Genomic DNA, 16,222 nt, shown 5'->3' with positions numbered 1-16,222 from the left:
GCTGGCAGGGTGGCAACTAATGTGGATTGTGGCCTGTGCAGAACTCAGCTGTGCCTGTCTGCTCTGTGTCCTAGCTGTGTCTGGCCAATGAGCTTTAGGTGGGTGCGGAGAGATCTGAGCCTGAAGCTGCTCACAGGATGGCAGGTAATGTGGATTGTGGCCAGCACCTGGACTCGTCTCTGCGGGTATGCTCTGCGTCACAGTTGGGCCGGGCTGTTAAGCAGCTGGGGGCCTGAGAGAGATCTGAGCCCACAGCTGCTCTGGTGCCCCACAGGCCTTTTTGAATGGCATGGCTCTGTCTACCTGCACTGCGGCTCAGATGATCTAGGTCGGTAAAGCTGCTCGCAAGCTGGCAGTTAATGTGGATTGTGGCCTGCTCCAGGACTCAGCTCTGCCTGTCTTCTCTGTGTCCCAGATCAGGTAAGCATCAGATGAGTGGAGAGAGCCCAAAGCTGCACAGGCGTCTCACAGTCTTTCTCAAGATGGCGGCGAATGTGGGTTTGCCTCCCGGGGCTTTACTGTGGGTTAGCTGCCAGGGGTCAGACCCACCCGTGCTCTACACAATGTGGGAATCAGCACTTGCATTTTGTAACTTTCAGTTTGTTCTTTAGGTCACTGTGTAGTCCTGGTTGTTCTGTGATCTGTGCTGGCATCTAGGATCTGTGGAATCCATTTTCTTGATGAGGAGGCTTCTTTTTATTTCTTTTTTAGAACTATTACATCCTTCCCTCCAGAGAAGTAACCTAAAATTATTTTACAAGCCAGATATGAAATCAGAGCCCCTAAACACTTTTTGGCATTTATAGCCTCTACCAAAAGGAGAGTTTGCCAAGAGGCTCAAGGATATTTTTTGGCTTTTTTAAGTCAAGAAAGAAACTATTTACTTTCTTTCCCCTAAATAGCCAAACCTACTTCCACACCTATTCTCATTTGAATCACCCAGAGGAAAAAGCATGTAGACACACCTGTGAGTAAGTATCTGGGTTAGGGATCCCTCTGGACAGCTGGTGGTGGGTTGCCTTGATTACCTTAATTGACGTGGTAAGTTTCGTCTTGATTGTGCATGGGACCATTCCTGGGCCAGGGGGTCCTAGGTTGCATACATGGAGAAGGACGCTGAACAGAGGCAGACATTAGTTTCTCTGTTTCTTCACTGTGAGCATCTTCTTAAAGTACCCACTGCCTTACTCACCCACCATGATGACGAAGTTGCCTTCATCAGGAATTTTATCATAGCAAAGGGAAAGAAGCTCCTAATAGTGGTTGAATATGAAGGATTCCCACCACCTGTTATGTAGGCGAGGATATGCCCATCTCATACTGTGCCAGTCTGGTTTAAAAACTATCTGTAGTGTTGGTTCTGCACAGTGACTCACAGCAGTCACAGAACTAGTAAAACGCTTTGTGGGACACTGCCGCGTTCACGTTCACACATTGTGGCATGCACATAGGCACATAGAAAAGAATAAGACAAACGTTTCACAAATCTTGCATACAGTGCATTCTGATGTTTCTTCCTCAGTTTTCCTTTTAATAGGTCACCGTTATCCATTAGTTTTTTTAAATGCCAAGTCAAAGTCACTTATTTTTATTATTTTGTTTTTAATTAATTAATAAAGTACATAATTCACTTTACATCCCAATCATAGCCCCCTCCCTCCACTCCTCCTGGTCCCACCCTCTCTCCCTCCCTCCCTCTTTCCTGGACTCCATGAATATGTTTGAGAAGAAAGGCAAGGAAGGAAGCCATGACTGATTCTAAATCCAGTGAATTGTGCTGAACATGTGTTGTTGGATACCCAAAGTCTCATTCAGTTTTAAGTGAGTCAGATTTCAGCCAGGTGATATCCATTTTCTACTCTGATTATTCATGATGGGCAGTTACTTCCCCTTACCTTTGTAGCTAAGAAGCAATGACATGCTCAGAGCCGCTCTCACAGGAGAGTGGTGTCGTGACTGATGAAGTTGCTCAGACTGTTGAGCTCACACAGTGTCACCAGCAGGATGACCAGGCTATGACAGCAGCCTCTGCTTTCTGCATCTCATGACTCCACAGCTTCTGGGCAGCCCCACAGATCATTCCTTTTATCTGAGCTAATTCTAGCAAAGGCATAGAACAACTTTTTTTTTTTTTTTTGGTTTAGCACCATAGATTCTATTTAATTCATGTAAAGCTAGGTTCTATTCCTACCTCAGCAGTTTAAGAGGAACTGTTTATTAATATTGGCAACACTTGAGCTCTGGACTGTACCCTTAGTGGTATAGAGGGAGGAGCAGGTACAGAAGAAGCTGCAAACAGAGTAATTTGATATGGATTGCTACATGGCAGATGTAATCTAAAAAACACCAAATACCCACTTGCCAGCTGAAATTAACAATTTTCTTTGAAGAATAAAGGGACAAGAGATATTTATTTCACTTACATAAATCTTTATTTCTTCAGTAAGTACCTGTTTGAATTAAAGAAGCTGTCTTCACCCTGTCTCCTAATGTTAGATCAGGTTTTTATATGTAGATTAAATGCACCATTGAGAAAGGAATAGAAACTTCCACTTTGCTCATAATGAACAATAAATAAATTGATGTTTTTAAATTAAATAGTAATAAGGAGTTCCAAAGCATTTATTGCTATGACTACTATCATTGCAATCCATGCTATATCCATGTCAATATATTTTAACCTGTTTTTTTATAATGTGAATATTGTTAATGAAACAGTTTTATGAAACTGCTACCAGTTCTTCTAAAGCCTTAGAAAGGCAATAAGAAAAACAAAGCATTAACAAGAAAGACTTTTAAAAGGGAAAGTGCCTCTGCCAAGCCTGGTGACCTGAGGTCAGTCCATGAGATCCACATGGTAAAAAGATAGAATCCAATCCTGAAAGTTGTCCTCTGATGTGCTCTCCAACTAAGTAAATCAAACATAATTTTTAAAAGAAAAAAATTATACTTCTAGCAGCTAGAAATTACCACCATCAAAATGTCACAATGGCAACATTCTTATATTTATCTGTTTATTTAGACGGTCCATGGGTGTGCATGTCATGGTGTGGGTGTGGAGGTCAGAGGAAAACTTATGACCGTTCCTTCTGCCATGTAGTTTGGCAATCGACCTCAGTTCTTTACACTTGATGGCAGGTATCTCGTCTCATGGAGCATCTTACTAACCCTGATAGTGGTCACTTAAAGGAATAGTTGTTGAATGATGCCCATCACAGTTACATGTGCTATTGTCACCCATCAGCAATAAATAGAATACACTAGTCTATGAAATATTAATATTCCTAAGCTAAAAAATAACTAAATGGAGTCTTACACAAAGATCATATCACAGTGCTATTTTTTGATACAAAAATGTTTACCCATTAGGACAATTTGGTATAATTATTGTATGACAAAGATATTGTTAAAAATTGGTGATTTTGATTTTGCAACAATGTAAAATATTTTAGCTTAATAACTTTCAGGAACATTCAAAACAATATAATTATTTGTTTACATAAAATAAACAAACATGCCTCAATAATTATAATAATACTCACTAATACTAATTATAGTAAAGATTTGGGTAAGTACATTTCATTTTATATGCCCAAGCTGAATATAACAACTTTTCAGTCATTACTTGTGCTATTGTGGTCCTGCCAATGCTGAAGAGGCATCATTAGTGATATGAAATATTACTCATTATCTATCATTAGATCCTTTCCTCTCCATTTCCACTGCCAGCTTCTGTGCCAGTGGCATTCCCTACATCACTTTGTCATATTATCGGCCTTGGTCATGTCCTTTCACTTTTCTAAACTCATATATTAACATTCCATAGACTACGTTATTCTCTTTAGTGCTGGTTACTGGCAACAGCACATGTAACCATATGATGGCATAGATCAACAAGTATTCCTTTCTTTTATTTTTCCTGGTCATGTAAACAATTATTAGGCATTTCCATATGAATATCATATTGAAATCTTTATATAAATTAAAGAATATAATAAAACTTAGATTAATATTTTACCTCAAAATTCATTAAAGTGCATAATTTATCACCTTTTATCTTACCTATTGTCTTTAGAGCCTCAGAATATTCTCAGTGCTACGGGCAGAGCTTAATGCTTAGCATGTGCAAGGCCTTTGATTCAATCTCCAATACCAAACACACACACACACACACACACACACACACACACACACACACACACAACTGCTTAAGGGTTCCGATTTTAATGAGTCATTAAAATGATTAGCTCTACTGGAGTATATTTTAATGTAATTATATGTGCATATTGCAGAACTACAGCTCTGACAGAATAAAGCACACAGAAAGGACTGTATAAAAATTCTTCAATCATTAGACAGTGACAGCCTTTTAAGTCATCAGAATGCATCCTGCATTGCATTTTCATTTGCTTATGAAAATATTTCATAGATTCATAATAGCATATCAAGCAGATGGATATATTTGCCAGCTATAAAGTCGTTTAGTTTATGTAAATGTTTTCTTCTCCTGCCCTCAAACCATGAAGTGCATTGACATATACTTTATGATGCGGGGAAATCATTAGCCATGTGCCAAATTCTGACACAAAGCCACTAAGTTGTGAGGCTAGCCACCTCTGTACACTCCTCTGTAAGATAACCCCCTCTCTACACAAGGGTTGTACACGTTGAATGACGTGCATATTTTAGACATACTATGTATGTAAATATTGACAAATAAAAGCAGTGGAGTACTTTGCCTTTCCCAACAAGGCAATATATTTTTGGTCTTGCTCATAGTTTTGAGTTTTCTTTAGAATGTGAATGTCATTCATTTGAATTTTCATTTCATGAATTTGACCACACATATGGTGTTTAATCTGTTTCCCTCCGTGTAGAGTTATTCTGGGGATCCTTACAGCTGTTTGGATGGTTTTGAGCTTAATGTTTGTTTATTTTTGGCTGTGAGAATAAAGTAACTGATAAATACAGATAATCTTGAATTGTCAGAGGTTAACATTCATTAGGCTGGTTTTGTGATCTGAATGATTCTTCCTTGGCTGTTTTAGCAATAGCCAGACGAATCCTCGCATGGTGGAGCCCTAAGTTCAGATAGAACTAACTGGAGATGGAGGGAAGGAACTGATGGCCACGCACGATTCTGTGGAATGTTGGACTGCATTCGCATGAAGATTGAATCTGATGCTCCCGTTAATAATATGTTAATGGAAAACACTTGTTTGTTTTTGTAAATGGTGGTGTGTGCAACACTTTTGCACACGATTTGTGGGGTATGCTGGGGCATGCTGCTGTTCCTACTGAGGCAGCACCACTTTAACTATGATTTCATCAAAATCCACAAATCACAAATGCAAAGCAAGCAACATAGAGCGGCAAACATTTCTTTTAATTATGTGGTATTGAAAAGTGTTCTCTTGATATTTTTCTCAAGAGGCACCAAAAAAGACACAATCCAGTATTAAAAATTATGTAGTTGTGAGATCTTAGTCTTGGCGTGCTTGTAAAGTAAGAAAACATTTCCATTGCATCAATCTCATTTTATTCCTCTTGTGATTCTGTTCTTGGAAAATCAACCATAAATTGACTTCAGGCTGCATTCTGAAATGCCAGAAAAATTAATCATGTTTACTTCTGCACACTGTGCAGCACATGGCGTTGCTAATTCTGTATTAATATTAACAAAGAAAGCAATGAAGGGGCTTTTAGCTTTCACCCTTTGCCCAATAAATCACACACAAACATGGCTTGCACATGGCTTTTCATTGAACTCTGCCATTTCATGTCTTTTATCCTGGAGATTTATGGCTTTGTGTGGATTAAAGCAACTCAGAGTCTGAACTGTTTAATCTGGGGTGTTTAGGTTTTGATGTCTCAGCCAGACTGTGTGAGAGTCAGAGGCTCAAGATCCTTGCACATGTGTGGTAGGTACCACATGTGCATTTAAACGAGTCGTCTCTTGGCATGTGAACTCTTTCTACACTTGCCTTTGAATTTCATTTCATTTCTCAGTGACTATCTTAATTATTGACTCTCTCTCTCTCTCTCTCTCTCTCTCTCTCTCTCTCTCTCTCTCTCTCTCTCTCTCTCTCTCTCTCTGTGTGTGTGTGTGTATTATTCTATCTTCTTCAAACGCAAAACTTGCTGTAGACCATGACCCAGTTCTGTTTTCAGATTTCCTATAGGTACATTCAGGCAACTGTAGCTAAGAATTTATTAAAGTCAAATAAATATTTCATGAAAATGACTGTGCAAAACAAAATGCTTATTTGGCTTATGCTTGCACATCACAGTCCATCATCAAAGGAAGCCAGGTCTAGAAGTCAGGACAGGAGCCTGGAGGCAGGTGGAGGTACTTCTCTTACCGGCTTGTTCCTTAAGGCTTTTTCATCCTGTTCTTAGTTACCCCGGGACTATTGTGACGTCATTCGCGGTAGGCGAATCAATCACTAATTAGGAAAATATCTCATAAGCTTGCCTAAAGGCCAACCATATGGAGACATTTTTCTCAATTGTGACTTCTCCTCAGATATATTTAGGTTTGTGTCATGCTGAAAAATAAAAACTAGCCAGCGCATGTGCTAACACCCTTTGATACACGTCTTGCTCTTATATTTAAAGTCTTGTTGATAATACATGAATATCACTAGTTGGTATATGCGTATTTGAAAAATTTGAAATATTATATATGTGCATATTGCTCTGAATATAATCATGAGATATATGATTAAAGTAACTTTATAGGTAACAAATACCATGACACACAAAGCAAAGAGCAATTAGCACAGGCTTGTCCTAGAGTGTTAAGACTGAAAGCACACTAAAACAGAGAGAATGATCCTGAATTTATTATAATTTGTTTCACGTGTAATTAAAAATAATTTTTGTACGTTGTTCATTTAAACTTACAAAGCTCTTTATAATCATTATTTATGCCATTATCTTTTTAAACACAGCAAATGAAGTGCGGAATTGCACTCAGGCAGATTCTGTGATTTTTGTGGCTAGCCTGGTCTACATAGTTGTGTACACAGCTCTTTTCCTTCCTCCCACTATCATTTCCTGGCAGTCCAGAAGGTAACCACACACACTGACGATGAGAGTTCTCTAGTTATTTCTGTTGATTTCACTTCATAAGCCTGTAATTAATTCCTCAGCAAGCGTGTGATATCAATATTTTCTGATTCTTTGTACGTGGATAGTATTTTGTCTGTGACCAATTATTTCTTAATATAAAATCATTGGCCTATACACTCTTGTGTATTTTAAATATGCTATTTCAATCTGCTGCTGGGTGACTTGATGTGTTGGGATGGGTTGATAAAAGGGGGGGGTCCCCTTCTCTGAGAAGAAGGGGAAGGGGAAAAGGAGGAGGAAGATGGGAGGGTGGCATCAAGAGGAGAGGAGGGAGCGATGTATTCGGGATATAAAGTGAATCAATAAACTTATATAAGAATAAAGTGGATGCACAAGCAGTATGCCATTTCATTTTCTTGAAGTATACATACACTAGAGCTGTTGTAAAGGCAGCTGGCGGCCCCGTTCTCTTTCCTTAGCTGTCAGTCAGAGTACAGTTAAAAATGGAGTCTTGTGAGAACTTGGGTTGTGAGAAAACTCCAAGGCACAAGGCAAGAGTCTCATGACCTCAGTTTTGTTTTTCAAATAAGGAATTGTTCTTGGAATAGCCTTTTTGCCCTTATCAGGTACAGTGAGTAGGAGTGAGTTTACTTAAGATTACCGGTTACAACTGCTTGGTGATATTTGTTTATATGCCTCTATGGAAAAAGATGTCTTGTCACTTGTGTGGCTCATCTGCCATAGTCAGCTTGCCTTGGTGACTTCACACATTACTCATGTGACTCCTCTTGACTCTCAGAGTATAAACTGTCTGACACTCCGAGTAAAGCTGGATATTGCATGAGACTTTTGTCCATTCATTTATTGGTTCCATTTTCCCAGTTCTCACAGCCTCTGGAGAGGGAAACAGCAGTCTTTACCTTTTAAATTACATTCCAAACATGTGTTTTAGTTTATTTTTTTACTAGATTTATTTATTATTATATTAATTAATTAATTTATTTATTTATTTAGGTTTTTGGGACAGGGTTTCTCTGTATAGCCTTGGCTATCTTGGATTCGCTTTGTAGACCAGGCTGGCCTCAAACTCACAGCGATCCACCTGCCTCTGCCTCCCAAGTGCTGGGATTAAAGACATGTGCCACCACACCCAGCTTGTTTTTCTTTTTTCTTTTTCTTTATTATTATTTTTAAAAATGCAGTAATTTGATAAAAAGATATTTTAAAATGCTGGTTGTTCTGGGTCTGTCCAATACAGAATATACTTTTTTTCCTTATTTTTTTCTGTGTATGTATGTGTATTTTGCCTGCATGCACATCTGTGTGCCATATGTATGCAGTATCTGGAAATGCATTAGCTCCCGTGCGATTGGAGTTTAAGATGGTTGCTGAGTCTCCATGTGGATGCTATGAGTCAAACCCAGCTTCTCTTGAAGAGCAGGCAGTGTGTTTAACTGCTGAGCCATCTTTTCAGCCCATACCCTAAAAATGCTTAATATTAGGTATTTTAGTACTTTTACTTCAACAATGCTTTCTTGAGCTAATATTTTTTAATTGGTCTATGAACAAAGTATTCTTCTATGTTTGCGATTCTTTACATCTTGACTCATTTTGTCTTCAATATTTGTCACTTTTACTTATTTCCTTTTTTTTCTTTCTTCCTTATTCCTATGCCTTGACACATTTTATTAACTTGAAGCCAATTTATGCTATACTTACCTGTTTCTTCTTTTCAGTTAAATCTTTATTTGAAAATCTGGTCTTTTAGGTCTCTCATCTCATAGAGTCATTCTAATTGTGGCTTGCATTCTTTTTTTGTGTCTGGTGTAATTTATTAAATTCCTTTAAAGCTTATTTTGAAATAGATTAGTTCAGGTTTCTTTCTGGTATGTTTTGACTGACATTAAGTTATGTTAATTTTCTATTTTTTCTCCTTAGTAATGTTTTCAAGAATTTGGCCCTTTCAACTGTAATATTTTTGCAAATAGATTTCCATGAGCATTCTGGGGAAATATTTAAATATATATATTTAAGACATATATAAAGACATATATATAAAGACATATATATATATCTTCCTGTCATGTTGGGTCCAGGCTTAAAACATGGTGGTTTACTGGGTTCTGATGATGCCATACTGCTCTGGGTTTTGTTGATTGTGTTTTTACACTGGTTTTTAGCCATCTGGTTTCTATGGTGTTGGCTGATAGATCCTGTTGCCGTCTAGGGTTCTCAGGGGATGTGGGAAGGGCTCTGGACAGGAAGCTGTATGCTCCTGTAGGTGCTCTCCTCAGATTGGTGGAATGGTTTCCAACTGGTGGGTGGTTCTCAGAGGACCAAGTAGGCTCCTCAGGAGCCCGGGGACCCTCCTCTCACCAAGTGAAGTCCCAGAGTCAGGTGCCTCACTACTGGCCTTCTTGCTCCAAGCTAAATGAAATCCTGCTGCTCAGACACTGTGCTCACTGGGCTGGGAAGCCCGAAGTTGGGACCACGCATCCCAGACATGGAAGGTATTCACTCCACGGGAAGATCTGAGCTTGGGGCCACGAGCCATGGTACCCGGAAGGCTTAGATGTAGTCATTAGGCAGTACAGTGTCCGTGTGGGTCCCATAATATGGGGAATAGGGGCTTCCACTGAATGGACTCTGTTGCCCACTCATCGATCACTTCCCCCTGGAGGAGTGGGCTTGCCAGGGCACAGAGGAAGAGGATGCAGGCAGTCCAGAAGTGACTTGATAGGCTGGGGTCAGTTGGTGAGGAAGGAGGGCTCCCCCTTTATGAGCACGGGGGGAGGGTAGAGTGGGAAGGAAGGTGGGACCAGGAGATGATGAAGGAGGGGACTACAATCAGGATGTAAAATTAATATAAATTTAATTTAAAAACCCGTGGTGGTTTACTCTCCATTTCCTGGTCTTCACCTTCCTTCTGGGCTGTCGTGTTTCTCTTCTGTGCAGGGCTCATTCTGTGATGCTGTCCCATCTAGGCCTGGGGAAAGGTCTAGCTCATGCTTTTGGGGCCATTCTAAAGTTGACTGATGGCTCCAGTGTCACCCTGTTACTAGTTACTAGACAGTAAGGTCACACTGTGCCTTTTCACTTTCTGTTCTAGGTAGGTCCTTTCCAGCCTCTCCTCCGCTCCTCCACAACTGTCTTCTTCTGCAGAATATTGATATCATTTAAATTGTGTGAATATTAGTGATCTATTAACTGCCTGCAGGGCTTGAAACATTTCTTAGGTGTAAGTTCGTTCTGGAAGCTACTGTTTTCTCCAAAAAAACACATTCTGCTTCCCCTCAGTGGCTCTGTATAATTCTCCATTGGTCATTAGGTTTCTGTAAATAAACACCCTGAATTATGTAAATATGACAGATTCATCTTGTTGCTATTACAATCTTGTCTAAACAAATCTTGTTACTTTATGTTTAAAATTTTTATTATTTTTTAAAAATAGTCTATTAACAGAACTTAAAACCCATAAGAGCAACCACAAGATGTAAATTTGGTATAAATATAATGCTCTTTTGAAGGATAAAACAAGCATATCAATTTATATTTTTAAATTGAAAATAGTTTTTTCACACAATATAATCAGTTTATTGTTAGCTTCCCCCAACTTATCTCAAATTCTCCCCATCTCCCCACTCACCAAAATCTACACATTTTCTTGCTCTCTTTCATTAGAAAACAAACAGGCATCTAAAAAAGAAAAAATAATATAAAATAAAAAATAAGCAAACTTGAATAGGACAAAACAAACAAATGACCAGGAAAAAAGAGGCAAAGAAAAAGCACCAGAAACACATAAAGATGCACACACACACATTTGCTCACACAGAAATTGTATAAAAGATGTTAATTTGTACTTAATTCAATTAAAAATGGACAATAAATATTTTTAAAATTAAAATGCGAATAATTCAGTTTTTAAAATGAGTATATACTGTTTTCCATGAATTACAGATACAAAAATAAAGAAAGCTATCACCTCACTTCAGAAGGCTCATGATTTTATTTGGGAGGCTTGTATACAGATAAATAAAAACAACGGAAGGATCCCTATTATCTTCAATAAAAAATTTTAGGTGTAATATGAATTAATATTAGTAAATTACTTTCATTAGTAACTATTACAGATCCATTATCTAAGATTCTCAATGTTGAAGTCTTTCATATACTTAGTATTATGTGTTATATTATTAGTGTTGTGTTATTCATGGTTCTTTGTATTCTAGGAAGGTGTTGTTTTAAGTACTGACAAATACTCTTCACTTCCTGCTCCTTTCTTAACTCCTACTTTTCTTCACCTTATGGAGTTAGTTCTATTACTTTTCCATTTTTACATATAAGAAAACTCAGGTAAAGCAAAGCTAGAAAAATTAGACAAACTAATACAGACAGACAATCAGCCAATAATGCACGAAATCTGACACTCTTGGATTTCACAGGCAATCGTGCAGCTCTCTGTCCATATTTGCCCTCTTCCTGGACAAAAGAGCCCGAGTTTGCCTGGGACAGCCATTTCCCTTTTAGTTATCTACTTGCCAAGGAGATGCATGCAAGTTAATATCCTCTCCACTGTAAAGGGCGGGGCCTATGCTGTCCGTCTTAGCAGGGCAGGTGCTCCTTCTAAGGCTGTGGTCTGCTATCACTTGCCTGTACTGAAGTGGTGGAGTAGCTCACTCAGAAGAAGGGAGCCTTTGCTGCTGCTGAGATAAGCTGTGTGTCTGGAATCAGCATCACCAGGAATAAATATGTTCCTCCATCCAACTATTGTATATGTCTTCTAGACAGCTCCCTGATTAGAACAGAAAAGTCGTGTGCTTGCTTTCTAAAACTCCACAGCTGACAAATTAAAAAAAATATTTGAGATAGAATCAAGAAATGATTTGGGATATTGAGTGGTTGCATCAGGTTGAATTGAGCATCATTACTTTTAATTTACTTCTGGTTAAATATGAGATTGAGATGAAAGTTTTACTTTTTAACCTCATTGTATTTTGTAATTCATATTTTATAAACTTTAACTTGCAGGATGTCACTGGGAAGGGCTACATTTCTAAGACCATACTATTGAGAGGAAACGCTAATGAAAACAAGGGATGATTTTGGACCAGACATCTCACTCAAGGTTTCCAGATGAGGATGTTCAGATGTCAAATGCTGTGTTAATAATGCACTGTTATTTTAGAAAACAGTATCTGCTCTTCTGCATCTCATTGGCTTCTTCTTTTCTTTTTATAAGAACACAAACCCAAGAAGTCCATGCTTCTTTATTTATACAAATGCCCATTCACACCCATTTATTTCTAATCTTTTTTTTTCCAGAGGAAGCCTTACCAAACAGTTAAAATTTTCTGGGTTTTGGTTCAATTTGTACTGTGAGTCACAGACTTACTACTCTCAAGTCAGTAAATAGGATCACTCCATCCTCTGCAAGCTGTAGATACTCTTTTCTCTTTTGTAAACCTCAGTAGAGAAGCTCCATAGAGGGCCCTATATGAGCAAACTCTCCTAGCAGTAAAAAATATCTGTGTTGTGCAGATTCAACATGCAGGTGGAATCAAAAGCACAAAAGTACCAGTTTTGTTTAAGCCAAGACAGTGCTAAATAGAACTCCACCTCCCCGACTGTGCTGTGACTCCACAAATATAATCACACAGAACAGCAATTTGTCTTCCTGATGTCTCAGGAATTACATTTCTTTTCTGCTATCAATCACTTTTCAGAGTATCTCTGGAGATCAGTGACCAAAAGTCAACTTTATTGTCCTTTTTTCTCTAGTGAGGAAAAAAAAAAAACACTCTCAAATGGCTGCATTGGAAGAGCCAGTGAATAATGTATCAATACTCTTTCTAACCACTTTTTAAAATATAGTATTTATTTTACCACATAGTAACCTACTCAGATTTTAAAACTTGACTTCTATTCTTTCTTTGCTTAACAATATGGGTTTTTGTACCTTATGACACTAGGTCATGCCTTGCTCATTGACTGCTTCTTCTAAGAAAATGTTTTTGGCGTGCGCGTGTGTGTGTGTGTGTGTGTGTGTGTGTGTGTGTGTGTGTGTGTGTGTTCTATAGCACACATATGGAAGGCAGAGGGAAACCTTCTAGAGTTGGTTCTCTCCTTTTACTATGTGGGACTCAAGGGTTAATCTCAGGTCACCAGACTTGGTAGTAAATGCCTTTACCTATTGAACCATTTCATCAGTCCCAGGCATTTCTAATTCTGGGTAGCATGTCATGTTGCCTGAGTAGCAAAATGATTCAAAGAGCTAAGAAATTTATAACTACCCATCACGACCTACAATGTCTGTCTCTCAATGTTGCATTGGAAGCTATCCAAGTCAATACGGTGCTCAGCTTAGTTACTATAATTTCATTTTTATTCATTGCAATGAATTAAAACTTCTTTAAATGGCAAAGTAATTATTATTTTATCCAATATACATTAAAACATTTTTTCAAAAATTATTTTATCTTCAGTTTCTTGAAAACATTACTTTTAAAACCATGTGAGCAAAATGTAAATCTTTTACTTTCTAGAAGACTTTTGCTTTAAGATTAATTTTGTAGTTCACCACTATGAGAGGATTGGCAGTTACAGGCTCTCTACAGACAGAAATAATAATATTTGAACAGAATTTACTCTACCTTCTTTTGTTGTGCTTATGTAAATATTTAGATCAGGCCTCTGAGAACACAGCAAACTGGAAATTACAGAACTGATACAAAGCTAGGTCAATCTCAGGATGTTTCTGGTTTATTGCATTACTGATGCAATAAAGTCACATCAAATGAGGTGATTGCATATCTTTATTTTTATTAAAGATTTTCATACAATGTATTTTGATTGTTTTTCTATTTCCAGATCCTCCCTATTTCATTACCTAGCCAACTTTATGATGTTCTTACTGTCTCTCTCTTTCAAAGAGCCAAAATTCCACAAAAATAAAACACACACACACACACACACACACACACACACACACACACACACACAAAAGCAAAGCAAACATGAAAAGACTGGCAAGACACAAAAAATGCTTAAACATGACTTCATTAGCACTAGCCAGGATTCAAGTACCAGGCATGGCATCCCTCTTGTTGAGCATCTCTTAACTTTAATTAGAGAGCTGTTGGTTACTGCCAAGATGTGTGTGTCAGTATTACACCCTTAGGGTTATTAAGCCATGCTGGTTATTGATGTAGTTTATAGGCATCATAGCATAGGACTGTTGGTTGCCTGTCTTATTTGGAAATTCCCATGAAAGCAGTGAGGGAGCATTCAGATCAGTTCTAGATCATAGGTTTTGGGCCCCTGCTTCTGAAGTATCAGGGACTTATCTTCCACCTCAGGGGGCAGCCAAGTGAAACAGTAGGGTGAATGCTTCGGGAATTGTCTGAAAATATTGGGTTTTTTTCAGGTGGTCTTTGGCTCTTGGAGGGAACACCATTAGCTTAGATGAGAAAAGTTTATCAAAATTATGCGTGTATATTTATAGACTGAATGATGTGCTATGCTAATGAAACCATGGTTATTAAAGGAGAATTTACAACCACTAATTTACTAAACCAGCACAATCCCTAGCATAAATCTAAAAACATTTGTCCTTATGTCCAAAGATAAGTGTAGTACACACTCCTCAATAAGGGAATTTTCTTTGCAGCATGTGGAGACCACCACAGAAAAACACAAGAAAAACTCAGACCTTTGGAACCCATTCCCAGTGGATATATCTACAAACACGTCTGTACCTAAGGCTCAGGGAACATGCAGTAGAGGGGGGAGAAAGATGATAAGATCGAGAGTATCAGGGAATTCACAATGAGATTGTATCTCCTAGTAATGTCAGAAGATGCACACAGAAGGTCTGGCCAACTTGACAGCCCAAACATCAAAGAGCTCAGCAAGGGTGACATTAGGGAAGTGCACAGCAAATGATAGTAGCTCAGTGTCAAATGGTCTCCAACACTACATCCTACAGAGGGCTAATATCCAAAATATACAAAGAATTCAAGAAACTAAGTACCAGCAAACAAAATAATCCAATTTAAAATTGGGTACAGAGCTATACAGAGAATTTTCAGCAGATGATTCTCTAATGGCCTAGAAGCACTTAAAGAAATGCTCAATGTCCTTCATCATCAGGGAAGTGTAAATTAAAATGTCTGAGATTCCATCTTACACCCGTTGGAATGGGTAAGATAAAAAAACCTCAAGTGACAGCACATGCTAGTGAGATGTGGAGAAAGGGGAACACTCTTCCATTGCTGGTGGGAGTGCAAACTTGTACGCCACCATGGAAATTAATCTGGAGGGCTTTTATGAAAATTAGGAATAGATATAACTAAAGACCCAGGTATGCTATTCCTGGGCATATACCAAAAAGATGCTCTACCATACAACAAGTATGTTTGTTCAACTATGTTCTTAGTATCTTTATTCATAATAGCCAGAATCAGAAAACCACCTAAATTCCCTCAACTGAAAAATGAATAAATTAAATGAAAGAAACTTTTAAAAGATGCAACATTACATCTCAGTAGGAATAGACTTACTGTTCTGACAATAGGAAGTCACTAACATTTAAAAGTAGGTGAGAAACACAGATTTTAGGTAAATAACTTTGAGTATTATTGATAGTGAACTTGGTAGTGTGGACGAGGGACGAGGGATGTAGCTGGATTGATTGGGAAATTTTGTTTCCTTGGATAAGCAAAAGATGAACTCTTGATGCTTGCTTTAGGTAAAATCAGAAATTTCAATGTATATAAGTGCTGTTTACTCACAGCACGCACTTAATTTAGCTATGACGTAGGAACTGGTAGACAGCAGTGATACATCAGACATGCTGGACTCTTTACCTACCTTCTTTACTTTAGGCCAAAGTTAAACTGTTCTGCAGGAGCGTAAGTTTTTATAGTCTTTTCCTGCCATTTCTGGTGCTTATCTGAGGCACTTATCAAATGTATTTTGTTAATATTGATGTAAAATATATTTCTTGTTATTTGTCATATCTAAAACTCTCCTTAATAGATGCAGCTAAAAAACCGTAACGTATTATGGGGAGGATAAAGTTGATGATGTGCTTGGACTGTCAAGATGAAGCACCACAGTGCATTTATTCAACCCTCCTGACACCCTG

At 38.2% G+C, this 16,222-nt stretch overlaps 1 long non-coding RNA gene across 1 annotated transcript in view; it reads left to right on the top strand.

Moving 5' to 3' along the window:
* Positions 1–335: 335 nt before the first annotated feature.
* LOC311593878 overlaps positions 336–16,222 on the top strand; it is a 64,676-nt gene continuing 48,789 nt past the window's right edge. Inside the window, exon 1 of the long non-coding RNA XR_014777853.1 lies at positions 336–420. This is a non-coding gene — a long non-coding RNA (uncharacterized lncRNA). The remainder of the gene's footprint in view (positions 421–16,222) is intronic.

The sequence above is a fragment of the Acomys minous genome (assembly GCF_964271855.1).
Source record: "Acomys minous genome assembly, chromosome: 3".
In the NCBI taxonomy this organism is placed as follows: domain Eukaryota; kingdom Metazoa; phylum Chordata; class Mammalia; order Rodentia; family Muridae; genus Acomys; species Acomys minous.
The sequence above is the reverse complement of the archived record's forward strand: the minus strand, read 5'-3'. Positions and strand labels throughout refer to the sequence as shown.